The following is a 14,388-nucleotide window of genomic DNA, read 5'->3' as shown; positions in this document are numbered from 1 at the left end:
TGAAGGTCTCTTCCAACCTCGTGTGTGTTCTGTGTGTTAAGGAAAGTCACTTTATTCTCTTTCAAGCACAGTCCACTGCAGCCTACTCCTAAACAGCAAACAGTGCCTCTAAGAAGATGATGCTGCTGTCTCAGAAAATAGTTTAAGTAACCTCAGTGTCAAATCAACAAGCTTCTTAAATCAGTGTCTAATATTGTAGAGTTAATATTGTACCTTGATCTTCTAACAGAATTCAATGCATTCTGTAAGTCTGCAACCTCCTTAAGCTGGAGACGCTTCCATCCTTCTCATAACCTCCTATAAAGGGCTAGAGGAGAAAAACTAGACAACAGTTTTTCAGCAGGTGACCTAACAATGCTTCTCTTAAGCAACTCTTGGATACTTATTTGGTAGTAATTAGAGCAGATAGGTACTGGAAAAATAAAAATTTCACAAGAATCTCACCTAATCATGTTCACCTGTCTCAGAAGGCTCCTGATCAAAAATATAAGAGAAGGATGATATAGAAGTATCATTCTACACTCAAAAGCCATCTAGTATCAGACTGTAAAAAATAAGAGTGAAAGTCTGGGTGCTCCTTATTCCCTACCTATGGCAAGAGAACTCATTTGAGACATCCAATCCTGAAGGACATCAACCTTCAGTTGCAGGAAAAAGACCTGGTATTACTGAGCAGGTATCTTCCAAATAGTTAGCAACCTGAATGTTTAAACACTAACTATATTTTGGCACAAGAATCAGACATATTCTCTATGGGCAGGCCCTTCATATCACAGACCATGTTAAATGGAGCATTATTTTCTGAATTTCAATAACAGATAATTGTAAAGACAACTGTAGCACTTTCCTAAGAAGGGCAATAGTTTGTTGCCAAACTTCTCTCCCTCCTTCAAAAGAAGGGAGGAATTTCACAAGAATATAATCTTATATTGATAAAGCACTTCTACTGCTCTAGCATAAGGACATCTAATACAGAAAAGCCTGGGAAAAAAGGGAAAACAGTGGGGACAGCTTTATGAACTTGCTTATTCTCCACTGGAGGAAGGTATTTTGTGCTGTAAAATAAACAGGACAATTCCTAAAACAGATATTCTCCAATCTGGAATCTGACAATCTCACTCAGATGGTAGGCAGCTTCTTATGAATCAAAGTGTTAATATGGGTGGTCTTCACCACTAGGAAGATGGATTTTGCAGTGATTCTGAAGCTCTGGAGCAGTAGAAGGAATGCAGAAACCAACCTGCAAAGGCAGTATTTCCTCATGTTGCATTTTCACTTAAGGCAAAACGATGCACACGGAAAAAGAGCATGTGTTCTTGCCCTTCAAGGAAAGGTTATGTCATCTGCCCTTGAAAGTTGGGATTGAAAAAATGTTTCCACTTAAGTAGATAATTCTCCACAGAAGCATCTTTCCTGAAGAAGACTTGTTTCTTGCAGATAATGCATGATGCTAACAACATTAGTCCTGCCAGTCAAAGAAATCTGATCTCAAAGTAGCACTTGCTTTATCATCAGCAACTCAAACATCTCTGAATCAAATTGGTACTTATTTTTGAAAAACCAACTCCTAAAGATGCAAAAACTCTGCTTCAACAGCAGAAAAATATGTCTCAAAGCTGAATAAATCAATCCCTAGATTTACATCTCAATGTACAAATTAATTTTTCCAGTATCTACCTTCACTGGCTTTGCTAGTAGTGGTGCTGAAAGTGAAAGTTTTTCTATTTCCACAAGAGTAGTGTTCTTTATTGAGGAATATGGAATTTTGTTGAGTCTGTGAGACTGCTTTTCCAGCCCAGCAGAATCCATTAAACCTATGCCTATTTGTCACTCTTATGCCTATTTGAGAAACTGAAAAAACAGCTGCACTTATCAAAATATCTAAACCACTTATATCTAGATATCTCCATATTGACAGATTGAGATATTTAGAAACTATTTGCAAACAGCTTTGCTACAGAGTATCTAAAGGAAACTGCTGTTGTGCAACTTCGAAATAGTCAGTCCTCATCATCTAGGAAAAATGGGATAGCTAGAAACTGAATGACAAACAGCCTTTTAACAGCAGTTGAGTGTTATCCTTGTGCCAGAAAACCATGTTGACATTAACAGAAAGTCCTTGTGACCAAATCAGGAATATCTTTCACAGTACAAAGAAATATCTAGTGTATGCCCTGAGGCAGGACTCTAAATGCCTCTTGGGAAATGGAGAAGCAACAATAAAAACAGTCCACAAGAGTCCTATGTCAATACTTGAAGTCTTTGCTACAACAAAATTTTATCTAAGAGAGTGATAAGAAGGTGCATGAAGAGGTATCAGTACTACATCATGCAGAAGTGGTACCAATACAACCTGAGTAACACTTATGAGCTTAATACCAACTAAATTAAGACTGAAAAAATATAATGCAGTTGCTAGCTCAGAGTTCTGGAGAAGGTTTTTGATGATAACATTTTGAACAGGGCTTGCAGCTGGTCTATGGCACACAGTTAACACCAAACCAAGCCCTTCTTGAGCTTTCTCCAGTATCAGTCCATTTCTGAGACAGAGCTAATAATTCACACACACACACAAAGCCAGCCAACACAACAGAGCTGATAGCTGAACCCACAAAAAATGAAGATTCCCACTATAATAAGCTGGTTCATTGTTCTTCTTTTGATTCTATGGTCTCCATACCATTCTAAACTGAACTTTCCACAGAAACAGCTTAGCACTAGAAAAAGCTCAGACACAATGACAGCACAAACAAGACACTTTCATAGTCTCCCTAGAAAAGGTTACTTGATTGCTTGCGATGGATGAGTCAGAAATACAGTCTGGCAAGGAACTTGTACTCTCTTCTTGAGAAGGGTCCCTGGAAACACTGTGATGGAGGATCCCAGGTTCAGACTCAGTTAAGCTCTGCCCATATGGCAAATCTGCAATCTGAAGTTCCCATCCCTACAAATGCTGATGCTTAGATGTGAATTTTCAGGCCTGTAGAAATACTTCAGAATGGTAGCAAAGGCACACTTCTGATAATCTCTGTCTAGCATGGCCCCATCACATGATTAATGATATTTCAGTCCAGGGCACTTTGACTATACCTTTCTGGATGGAAAAGAGAAGGAAGTTCCAAATAAAGAAGCTGCCAATAGACTCAGAAAGAAAAAAAAAAAAACTCATAAATTCAGTAATTACATGGAGGTGAAAAGGGCAGGAGGAAAGGGCAGCTACACTTTTTCTAAAGTGTTTTACTGCAGCCTAATGAAGACAAGAACATCATCTATAGCCAAGAGGTATTTGGCATAAATTGAGATCTACTTTTTATCCAAAGAATAAAACATGCCAAACACACAAGCCAGTGTGCTCTGCACAAAAGGTCTGAGTTCATACTCTCCCAACGTGATCTATACAAGAAGGTGTTCACAGACAGCAACCTAAAAAGTTGCATTTCCTATGACTTACAATTCTATATAGATTAAGATCTAAGGTTACAGCATCTATAAGCTTAGACGGTTTAGAGAAGAACCAAAAAACTGCAGCAAGACTCAGACTGGTTGATCTCGATTTTTTCTGTAAGCAACATTTCTCCATTATTTAAAAAATGTTCCACCTACCTGCTTTCAAACACACAATATTAACATTCAGATTTATCAGTGTAAAAAGTAAAAGGTGTAGGGTATGCAAATGACTGAGTATTTCCACTTTCAGTCATGGCAGCTATACACTAACTTATTTGCAACTGCTTCCTTTGTCTCACTTGAAAAGTTTCTGCTCCACAACTTTTTATATAGCACACACAGATTTCCCTCATCCCATGTGGTACGAACAAGCCCCAGAAAATATTCAAATAAATTACTCCAACTGTGAAAGCCTAGTGACCCTCATACAGAGAACTTCCATTGCTTGCACATTAGGCTAACATCTGAACACAATAAAAAAAGGTCACAATCAAAAAATATTCTACAACCTTCACATTATGAAAAATCAAACCAGAAAAACAGGACAAGCAGCCTTTTACTTAACATAAATCACCTTAAATTTCTTGTTTATCTTTGACATATAGAGATATCAAGAATGTAGCTTTACTGTTTTGTGTAACGCCCAATAAAATAGTTGCTTTAGAACTGCAATCCATATGTAGGTATATCTGTTTTTAAATTTATTCAACTGAGCCATCAATACTCCCTTGTGCTTCCCTGATAAAACCATTTTTAAATGTGTGTGCAGGGAAAGACAAAAATTCATAAATTGCAGAACAACACACATCTTATGGTATCATGGTTAGTCACTAGCTTCAGCATTTCTCAGTGTGTGGTGGTTAAGCAGACATTTACTCTTGTGAATTTTGCCACAGGGCTACCAGCTTGTAAGAACTGGCTAACCATAAAGCAGTAATTTTACACTACCATATTTAAAACCACTGGTGTTCATTGCTGCTAGCACTGCTAACAGCTAATCTTGAAATAAAAGAAGTGATACTTTTTCTAGTGTCAATAGCACAAATGAACACACAGGCTGTCTGAAGCACTAAACTCCAGAAGAAAAAAAATCCTCCATTTATCTAAGTGAGTCTAGTTTGCATTTGTCATTCAAAAATAACTTGTAACAGCTATTCTGTATGCTTGCTCTGGTGAAGCAACATGCCCTTAAAAATAATGCTATGTACAAGCATTATCAATTGGAAAATTTATAGCAGCTGTAGTACAATACAAATACAAATTCAGAGCACATCAATACTCTAAGATGACAGTGTAGTCATCACACAACTAATTTCATGAGAATCTGGTTTTCTGAAAACTTTTGGACAAGTCTGGGGACTGCACTAAAGAAAGAAAATAATTTCACATGAACAAAACATCAGTAGGAGAAATCATGAACAGAGATATCTAGAACATTTCTTGTGAGCCTCCGAATGGGTTAATCCCAATATAGATCACTCAAGCTAAAAAAGCTCTCCTGATAAAATAGTTCATAAACCAACTGCTACACCTAGCAACTGCTCACTCACATGTTACCTCACAGCCCTAAACTGTCAGCCATCAGCATGTTTTACACTCCCCATTCTCACTGCAGAGTGGAAGCATCGCATCCTTGCTGTACCTACAATGACATTTCCAAGCCTGCTCCTTCCTCTGCTTACTTTAACATATTTCCTTACTCGTCCTTATGATCGAGCAGCACAAAACAAATGCTATCTTTCACTATGAATGTACCAGTTGTCAGCTAGATCTTGGGTAAGTCCACTTACCAGATCACCCCTCCTGGAATTTAAACTCAAAGACACTATTTCCTAACACTTGAAATGATGGAGCCAGTATGAACAAAGAGTTGTCCTTGGTTAATCTTTCAGAACTATTTATTTTTTAAATGCAGAGTTTCCTAACAGAACTAATGGTTTTTACTTCCTTATGTAATCCACCAATAATCTGCAGAGAACATCTAACTAAAAAAATAAAAATCAACCAACAGTGGCAACTTGCTTTATATTGCTTTAGCTTTCCACATTAAGGAAGAAATATGCCTTCTTTCCAGAAAGGTTAAAGAAAGATCTGCACTGAAGACAGCCTACCTTCCTGTGTAGACAGTCTTACACCTTTTTTTTGAGACTGTTGTTTCTGATGTTTCTTCCAGCCATTTTCTCTCATCCAGTATTTCCTCACAGTCTCCATGATTTTAGATACTCAGAAAAAGGGCACATGTGCATTAATGTCGAGCTTCAATGGAATCAACCAATGCACCTGCAACACAATCGACGTAAACCTTGATGTTGACTAATTGAAGATCTTCACTCTTTGGATTTTTACCTCATGGATACAGAGACCAGCATGTACGGGAAACCAAAGAGGATTTCTGAGCATTGATCAAGTACAAAGAGAATTTTCTGGGGAAGAGGTGAGGGTAGCACTTCAAGATCCATTTCTTGTGAGGAAGAGTAACAAATGAGGCTCTTCACAGATATTTCTAACACAGCTGGACTGTAGCTTATAGAATGTGAAAATTACTTTATCTCATGAAATTGCTTATACTTCAGTTTATTAGCTTCCAGCAGAACTATTCGACCAAGAGCGACAATTATATTCACCCTGGCAATAACTTTGCATAAACAACAAAACTCATAATAATAAAGTGGCACTCCTAAATCCTAGTTTTTGCTTCTCAAACGTATAAAGCCTACAGCATATTCCTGACATAATAATTATACCAACTATGCAAATTTTATTCAAGCAGAAAGATATAAGTATAAATGTCACTTATAAAAGATATCAGGATGTCATTTAGCCAAGTACTCTCGCTAATTAGAAGCTAAAAAAAAACTGATAAAAAGATTTTAAAATCCTCCATTCTATACAGTAGGCTTTTTAAATTTAAAGTTTTGCATAACACAAGGAAATACTCATGAAAAATGGCTAGACTTTGCTGATATCAATATTTTTATAATAACAAACTTCAGATACTACAGCACAAAGCAAGGCGTAAAAGCTATGAAACCACTTGTAGCATAAAAGAAAAGCCCAGTAGCTAGATAGTAAATCTCTTAGCCTGCACAGGAGACTTAGATACTCATATCACAGTACTTAAATTTACACACAGACTACATTGTGTTGAGACATCTTCCTTGTAAACGCTCCATGTTTCTCAGCATACAAAAACCACCATATATACAGTCACTTTTCAAAACCTTTCATTCACACAGTAGTAGTTTAGATAATTATTCCAAAAAGTCTCAACAAATGATGAAAATTAAACTGTTCATACCATTACAGAAATATCAACTATAAGCAAGAAAAACCTGCTTTCCTCTACAACTTTGAAATGTTACTTAAAACACAGCTTTTAAAAATATCAATATAGTAGTTATCTTGTTAATAAAACCCCCAAAACACAACGTAAGTTTCTTTATGTTGAAGTTTTTTATTATAGCCTCCCTGCTATCCTCCCATGTATCTCTCCTGCATAGAATTAGTTTACTGTAATTAGCCACCTACAATTCTTACTACATAGCCTTTGGTTAAAAGTCACAAAGACCAGAAATTCACTTTAAAATACATGTTACCTCTAAGTATGCTTATGAATTGATGATGCAAAAAACTTAGTATCTTATGGCAAGATAAAGAATATCAAGTGAATAAATCTCTAGTGGCAATATGAGAATTACATGTCTTCAATGTTTTTAAGAAACTACTTCTTTTCAGAAATAACTACAATTCTTCAAAACACATGATCATAATTGGATCCACTATGCCCAAGCACCTCTCAGATTTTTTTCTAAATCATGTCTGTGTACTCTGCAAATTAGGACAGCTAATTTTTTTTTTTTTTCACAGCTTTAATCCATACATCTTTTTAAGTTTGGCTTTGCAGAAACACTTTGTTGAGCAACTCCACTTTTAGCTTATTAGCACAACATACAAAGAAAAAGACTGAGTACAAACTTAAAGCTGTACAGACACAGACACTGGTACTCAAACACCTGCACTGTCCTTTCATCAAAAATGGCAGGGTGGAACAGACAATTGGGAATGTGAACTACTCTGTCTGCAAGTCAGTGCTCTTAGATAATCCATTCTGAATTGCATGAGACTCATAAATCAGCTCCCTAAGAACATAATCTGCTGAACTCCTATAAATTCTGTGTCTTCTATTCTCCCTTTTAAAACACACTGTATAGAAAGAGCAAGAACTTTCCTGGAGAAGAACTTCTACATATTAAAACTCCAAGATGAGGATGACAGCTCATAGGACTTATCACCTCCCATAAAACAAGCTATTTTTTGGGCTAAAGGCCATCTTCTTCTTAAAAATATGGTGTTGTAGTTGTCACTGTATATCACAGTAAGGCACCAGGTACTGAGAATAGCAAATATAGGTAACCTATCAGTTATTAAAAATTGAAGTCCTGATCTCCAAAGCACAGCACCTCATTTATAACCTCCATACAACATCTGTCAAGCCTTAGACAACCGTGCCACTGAGCACCTCCCAACAGGTGTGCACTTACACAGCACATCAAGGGTAGGGGCAACAGCACCCTGACCCCACCGGTGCCACACCAACAGCCCCTGCTGCCTCATGTTCTCAACAGCAGCAGGTTTGCTAAAAAAAAATTGACTCCATCAGCAGAAACCTACTCAAAGTGAACATGAGCTATCCAACCTGAGAAATTAATTTGGATGCAATTATGACTTTATTAATCTTTTATTAGTATTTTGTCCTCCACTTTTCCTTCATCATATAGATGGGGGCAACCTCATCTTTAGTGAGCATCTGTATCAACAGCCTGGCCAAATGATTGCTGATTTCTAAGCTAGAAATATTCTTTACACAGCTCTTTTTCTTTAATTGAGACTACAAGCAGATGATCACTGACAAAATACCAAATGTACAACACTTTCTATTAGAATTTGCACTGTGAAATTTTGCAGAAATAAAGACAGATACCATATGTGCCACTTTTAGAGCTCCAAAATCAAGGCTGATGAAGGACCATACAAAAACAATCATCACATCCTCAGCCTAACTCCACTGCACTCTTCAATGTGCACTCACTGCACCTGTTCTTTGGCCTACCCTGAAGCATCAGTTTCACATGCTTCATGTGACCTGTGGTGAACCATGCATTTACTCACATTTAACATAAACGTACTGTGGGTCTGCAATTATTCAGCTGTGTTTTGAAGATAATCCAATTCTAAAAGGCAGATTCTGTGACAAGTTTTTTCCCTTTGTGAATAACCTGAAGCAAGAAATTCTAGGAAGTGATTAGGGCTATGCTTGCAAATGGATATAAAATCACAACTGGAAATTCCAAATTACCGTATGTGGATTAGGGATATCAGTGCTTCTGTATACAGGCATTCATGCATATCTGCATGAATGTCATGACTGTGCCTTTCTGCACTGTTTGCTGTAGTGTCTCAGTGCTGTCATTTACTTATATAAAATGCACTTGCCCTGGCACTGCAGTAGCAGTTCAGACAAGCTTGCCTGCTGGCAAGTAAATGGCGACAAGCTAGTCCTGGACTTGCAGGTGAAACACAGTAAGAAGATTAAGAATTGTGAAGGTTTGAAGAAACCAGTATAGACTGCCTAGTCCAACCCCTTGTTACAGAACATATACAGCTGAAGCAGACTACTCCTGGCCTTGACCAGTCACATTTTGACCCTCTCCAAGACAGCAACTTCACTTGCTCTCAACAACCTGTTCTTATGTTTGACAACCTCTATGACAATTTTATCTTTTCTTTTGCTCAAATATTCTCCTGTATTTTAATTTGCGCATATAATACCTTGTCTCTGAGCACCAATAAGAAGCTTCTGCCTTGTCTTTTTTCATTCTTGTCTTCAGTTAGTTACATACACAACATTCCATCTAAGCCTTCTCTTTGCCAGGCTGAATTAAGTCACTACACAAAGATGATCCCCACTACTGGCCCCAGTGTTACCTATTTGGGGACACCAGCTGGAGTTCATGCAGCAGATGACAACACTAAGCCTGGTAGTTCACTCAGTTTTCAGTAAAAATTACTGTCTACTAAGGTGTACTTCAACATGTTGTCTGTGCTATCACAGATGGTGCCAAAAGCCTTGCTAATACACAGGTCCAACTGTATGCTGAGAGCAATTTTGTAACAGAAGGCTATAAAGTTAATCAGGCATGAATTCCCCTTCATAAATTGATCCTACCTACTGTCTTTTGATAATGGTTTCCAGGATTATTTGCCTTATCAGCTTCACAAAGATTGAGATCAACTTGATTGGTTCATAGCTCCTCAGATCCTCCTTTTTGTCTCTCAAAGACTGAGTAGAAGTGCAATTACATTGTTTAGCTCTGCTAAGAATTGGAGATGCATCCCAATCAAGTTTGATGTGCATATACAGTATGTTTAGACATTCTGTCCTCCAGTACATGATGGAATAAGATGCATGTATTTAAGAAAGCAATTAAAGTGACACCCACATACTCTCAAAAATCACAAAAGAGATGTACATTCTCTGCTGCCTTGATATACCAAATTTGATATTTCGTCAGCAACTCTTAGACTACCAGAAGATTTACCAGAAGTGTTGAGCTTGAAGTGAGAATCTTGTTAGAGAAGATGACAAAAAACAGTATCATGGAAGGTGCTTTAAGTTTTACTAGATTCTGTCTCATGAAGTGTGAAGTTGTATTTTTGTTTGGTTTTTTTTTTAGCATAACAGCAAAGATGTCATTGAAGTCACTGACAATTGGTATCTTCTGTTTCTCCTCGATACATAACAGGAATCCACTCTTGTACATGTAAAAGAATAAACACAGGTATCATCAAGACAGCATTACGTGCACCAACTAGGCATCAGCTGAGCAATGCACTACTGTTGTGTCGTATGCAATTACAGAATGTATGCAGGTGCCTTGAGTCTCCCGATTTAAAAAGTGTCCTATCAGAGAAGAAAAAGTGTCCTAGAAGATGAAAAGATAAATATCACCATATCCAATGTTTGTCTTCATGCTAGCAGATATGAAGATGCCAGTTGAGAAGGTAAAAGAAACTTAAGTACCTGCTTGGGACAGATATCCCTCCCAAGAAGATGAGGCATGTGCTGTATCTACCAATTAAAGTCATAGATGCAATACATGAAGAGTAAAGTTTAAACTGCAGATTTAGTATCAACGCCACCATGACATTGTTTATCACAGAGTGTTTTGCCTTTACAGGCAACTCTTACCCAGAATTCTTCCATTTTTTGATAGAAATTATCCAAATGAAGTCAATATGGAGAGAAAAGGTCTGAGAAACAAACATGGAATGTTTGTTTCTCTGAGAGAACATAAGAGAGTTTTCTAGAGCAGTAAGACATTCACAGTGTTCCCTCAGGAAGGCTTAAAGAATAGCCAGAACCAAGAATGTATTTCAAGGCAAATTCTACAAACAGGCAAAGGTATTTCAGAAGTTGACCAAACTCAAGATTAGGTGAGAAAAATTAATATCAAGCTCAGAATGCAAGTTCTTTAACACTAGCAACCTGTAGAGGAAGCTCTCAGCTCATCTTCAGATCAGCCATTTCCTTTCGCCAAATCTCATGGGTGAGTAGAATCTGGTGCAATGCATTTTACATTTGTGAACTCTGCCGTTATGTAACCAGATTAATTTACACTACTTCATTATAACCAAGGGTTTTCATGTTTATAAAGCTTCAGGCTGCCATACAATGAATAGAAGGAAAGCATAGCTAATTTCTTCACAACGTACAGTGGTTACTTCAAGAATCATCTGAAACAAACTGGTAGTGCTGACCATTATACTTCAAGTATTTTTTTAACACAAAGCCATCAAGATAGTGTTCCATCAAATGATTTCTCTAATATTTTGCAGATAAAAAGTGATCTATGACTGAGTATCAGCAATGATGTACCACCGAACTCAGTCTATATGATATTATAAACTTCCTTTGAATAAGACACTGGAAAATAGTTTAAGACTGAGTCCAGCAGTCTATCATCCTCCAATTGACCTTGCCTTCAGTTGGAAAGACATGGAATCTGGCTGTGTACCAGTACAGCAAGTCGGGAAGTGATTAGTGCATGCCTTTGGTATCTACAAACAGGGAGCACAGTAACAATTATCACTTGAGAAATAACTTGAACTCTTTACATCCAAACTCCTTTTACTCCTTTTTCATGCACATAACCTGTACAAAATCAATTGCCAAAGTTAAAAGAAAAGCCAGTATTGACTCAAATGGCCTGTGTTCAACTGTTCATCCTGCAATTCAATGCCCCTCTCCTTATTCCAGTATTAATTTTATGCTACAGCATGGTATAGAACTGGACTCAGGATACTGAGCAGCAGGCATAATTTTTAAAAATATTTTTATATTTTTTGTATTCTATATTATTTTTAGTATTCTTATAATCAAAAGTTCTATCCACAGCACAATACATTGATCAAATTAAAATGACAGTACAGTTTCTAGGCTAAGGACAATTGTTAGCTGCTTTTCTTATGGCTTCTCACCCTTCAGCCTGAACTACTTATGTCTCCTCCAGTCCAGGTGGCTTGACAAAGAATAAACAGTAAAAAAAGCAAACCAGTTCACATGCTACTTTATTGCAGCACAAAACCTGAAGAAACCACAACCTCATCTGAAGAGCTTTGAAGGATTAAACCATGTCTTGTATAACACCCTTCTAAAACTATGGAACAAAACATAAGTCAGATCACTGATTTCAACCAGTAATGGACCACAAAGTCTGAAACCGGCTCTTGCTGCAAAAGCATGCACATTAATTTACAGCAATGCCATCTTAATACCTCCTACACATCAGGTTCTGTAGTTCTTTTAAAGTCTGCTTTAACACAGTCATCAGTGGGTTAGCAATTTCCTCCTACGAGGCAACAATATCGCTGGGAATGATGAAATCCAGCACCACTTGTCCCAGGTTTCACCGCACCATCTCTGTTACTTTCTCAAACATCCAAATTTCACAGTCACCAAATCTTGAAGCTTCCTTTTCAACCCAATTGTGCAGTCAAATATAAGCTTCTGCACATCACAAACTAAACACAAGTCCAACACACATTTTTTTTCTGCTCCAGTATTGCAGGAAAGGCATAGATTGCATAATGCAAAATGAAGCATATTTTACGTCATTAGAAACTTATTTATCAAGGAATTATTTACTCAAAACAAGTCTTTTGAGTGTACACAGAGCTTTGTTGCTTTTTGGCAGTCTTTTTTTATTGAACATATTTCAGATTCTCATGTCTTAGGCTGGTGAAAGTTTCTTCCAGCAATAACCTTAAGATTACTGTTTTAATGAAACAAACACCATTACATTTCCTACTTACAGCACCCTTCTGAGACTTTATCCAAAGGATCTTAAACACTTCTACTTGCGCTGTGAAGAAAGATTTAAAAACCACCTTTCCTACTTAATCAAAGCAAGGCTTATTCTTTTATGAAATGATGAAGAGCAAGTTGTAATCCACATCCTTCATTACACCAATATTTGCACATGAACGTAAACAAATTCCAATTCAGTGTCTGAAAAATAACATGCCATGCACAGTTGGCATTGCAGGGATTTCAGTTTTATTTTTGGTGGAGCATTCATTAATTCTTTCCAGAAGCAGCTGGGAAAGCTACCTCAATGTTAGTTTCGTAGATACCAAGTGCTCATGTAATAGATACCTTGGGAAGAAGCCTACCTAGCACAGCCCAAAGGCTGAGTACCATCTGACAGCAATTAGATAATAAATAACATTTTCCTGAACACATCTGATAAATGTTGCTCTTCTATACAACCACCCTTTTCTCCTTGCTGTTCATTAAAGGTCACAGACCCACCACTTCAAAATCCAACTGCAGTTGACTGCACCAAACTGCACTTCTTTACAAAGAAACACAAGGGTAACTTCCTGCCCAACTGGTAGAGAAATCAGAATTTTGCTAGGTATTTTCTAGAAGGCATAACAATACCGACTACAATCCTCTTTCAATCAAACCATAAAGTAATTTATGTGAGAAGCTAACATTAAGCTCCAACTTAGACACATTAAATAACAAAACAGAATATTTTCCTGAAAGATATAGCACACAGGAGTTTGTTACAATTTTCTGCCCTCAACCCCTAAATTTTAGTAACTCTAAAGTTAACTGTCAGGGACTAAAATTGAAGTTTTGCTAAGTTTCAAAGATTCTTCTGTCACACTATAGCTATAAGTAAATCCAACCAAGTGAAATGTAAAACACAGCCTGCTTTGGTAACAAAATTATTTGAAATATGACAAAAATGCTTTTGCAGAAGTCATCAGCACAAATCCCAAGCACATTTGGAAAAGGTGAAGCTCTTGATTTTAATTACTTTTGAGGATTAAGCTGACAGTTTTGAGCAACACTGATTTGGTATAATGAAGATGACTACCAGAAAGGAACTTTTCTGTGTAAGACTGCCTCAAAATATAGCAGCCCTCTTTTTTTTACCCATCATGTCAAAAATTAATTAAGTGCAAGAAATCTTTTCAGATGCTGAATGAGTTTATATGTATCTTTCAACATCCAAATTCTTCACACTTTAAATAGCAGAGGTTAGAGTTCCCTAACATTGACTGTGCTTCTATCTAGATACCCCGTGCACCACAATGTAAAAAATTTCACTTGCATTTCATTTACACTGATCGGTGTGCATTAGCAATAGGCACTGTAGAAAAGCCAGTACTATACAAGTATCTTGTTTTCATCTGGGATAGAGTTAACTTGCTTCTTAGTAGCCAGTACAGTGCTGTGTTTGGAACTTACAGCACGAGTACAACGCTGATAAGACACTGATGTTTTAGTTGTTCCTAAGGTATGCTTACACTGAGGTAAGGACTGTTCAGGTTCCCATGGTCTGGGAGGCAGCAGGGGCACAAGAAGCC

The 14,388-nt window shown here is 37.2% G+C and overlaps 1 protein-coding gene across 3 annotated transcripts in view; it reads right to left on the bottom strand.

Annotated features, from left to right (window-relative positions):
• NAA16 (N-alpha-acetyltransferase 16, NatA auxiliary subunit) overlaps window positions 1-14,388 on the bottom strand; it is a 60,849-nt gene that overhangs the window by 15,636 nt on the left and 30,825 nt on the right. Inside the window, exon 10 of one of the 3 annotated variants that reach the window (XR_002465486.2) lies at window positions 5,559-5,727. The exons of the other annotated variants lie outside the window; for them this stretch is intronic. The gene's annotated coding sequence lies outside the window, so the exon portion shown is untranslated. The remainder of the gene's footprint in view (window positions 1-5,558; window positions 5,728-14,388) is intronic. 3 annotated transcript variants of the gene reach the window in all.

Source organism: Lonchura striata, chromosome 2, assembly GCF_046129695.1.
Source record: "Lonchura striata isolate bLonStr1 chromosome 2, bLonStr1.mat, whole genome shotgun sequence".
Taxonomy (NCBI): Eukaryota; Metazoa; Chordata; class Aves; order Passeriformes; family Estrildidae; genus Lonchura; species Lonchura striata.
This window is presented reverse-complemented; position numbering and strand designations above follow the sequence as displayed.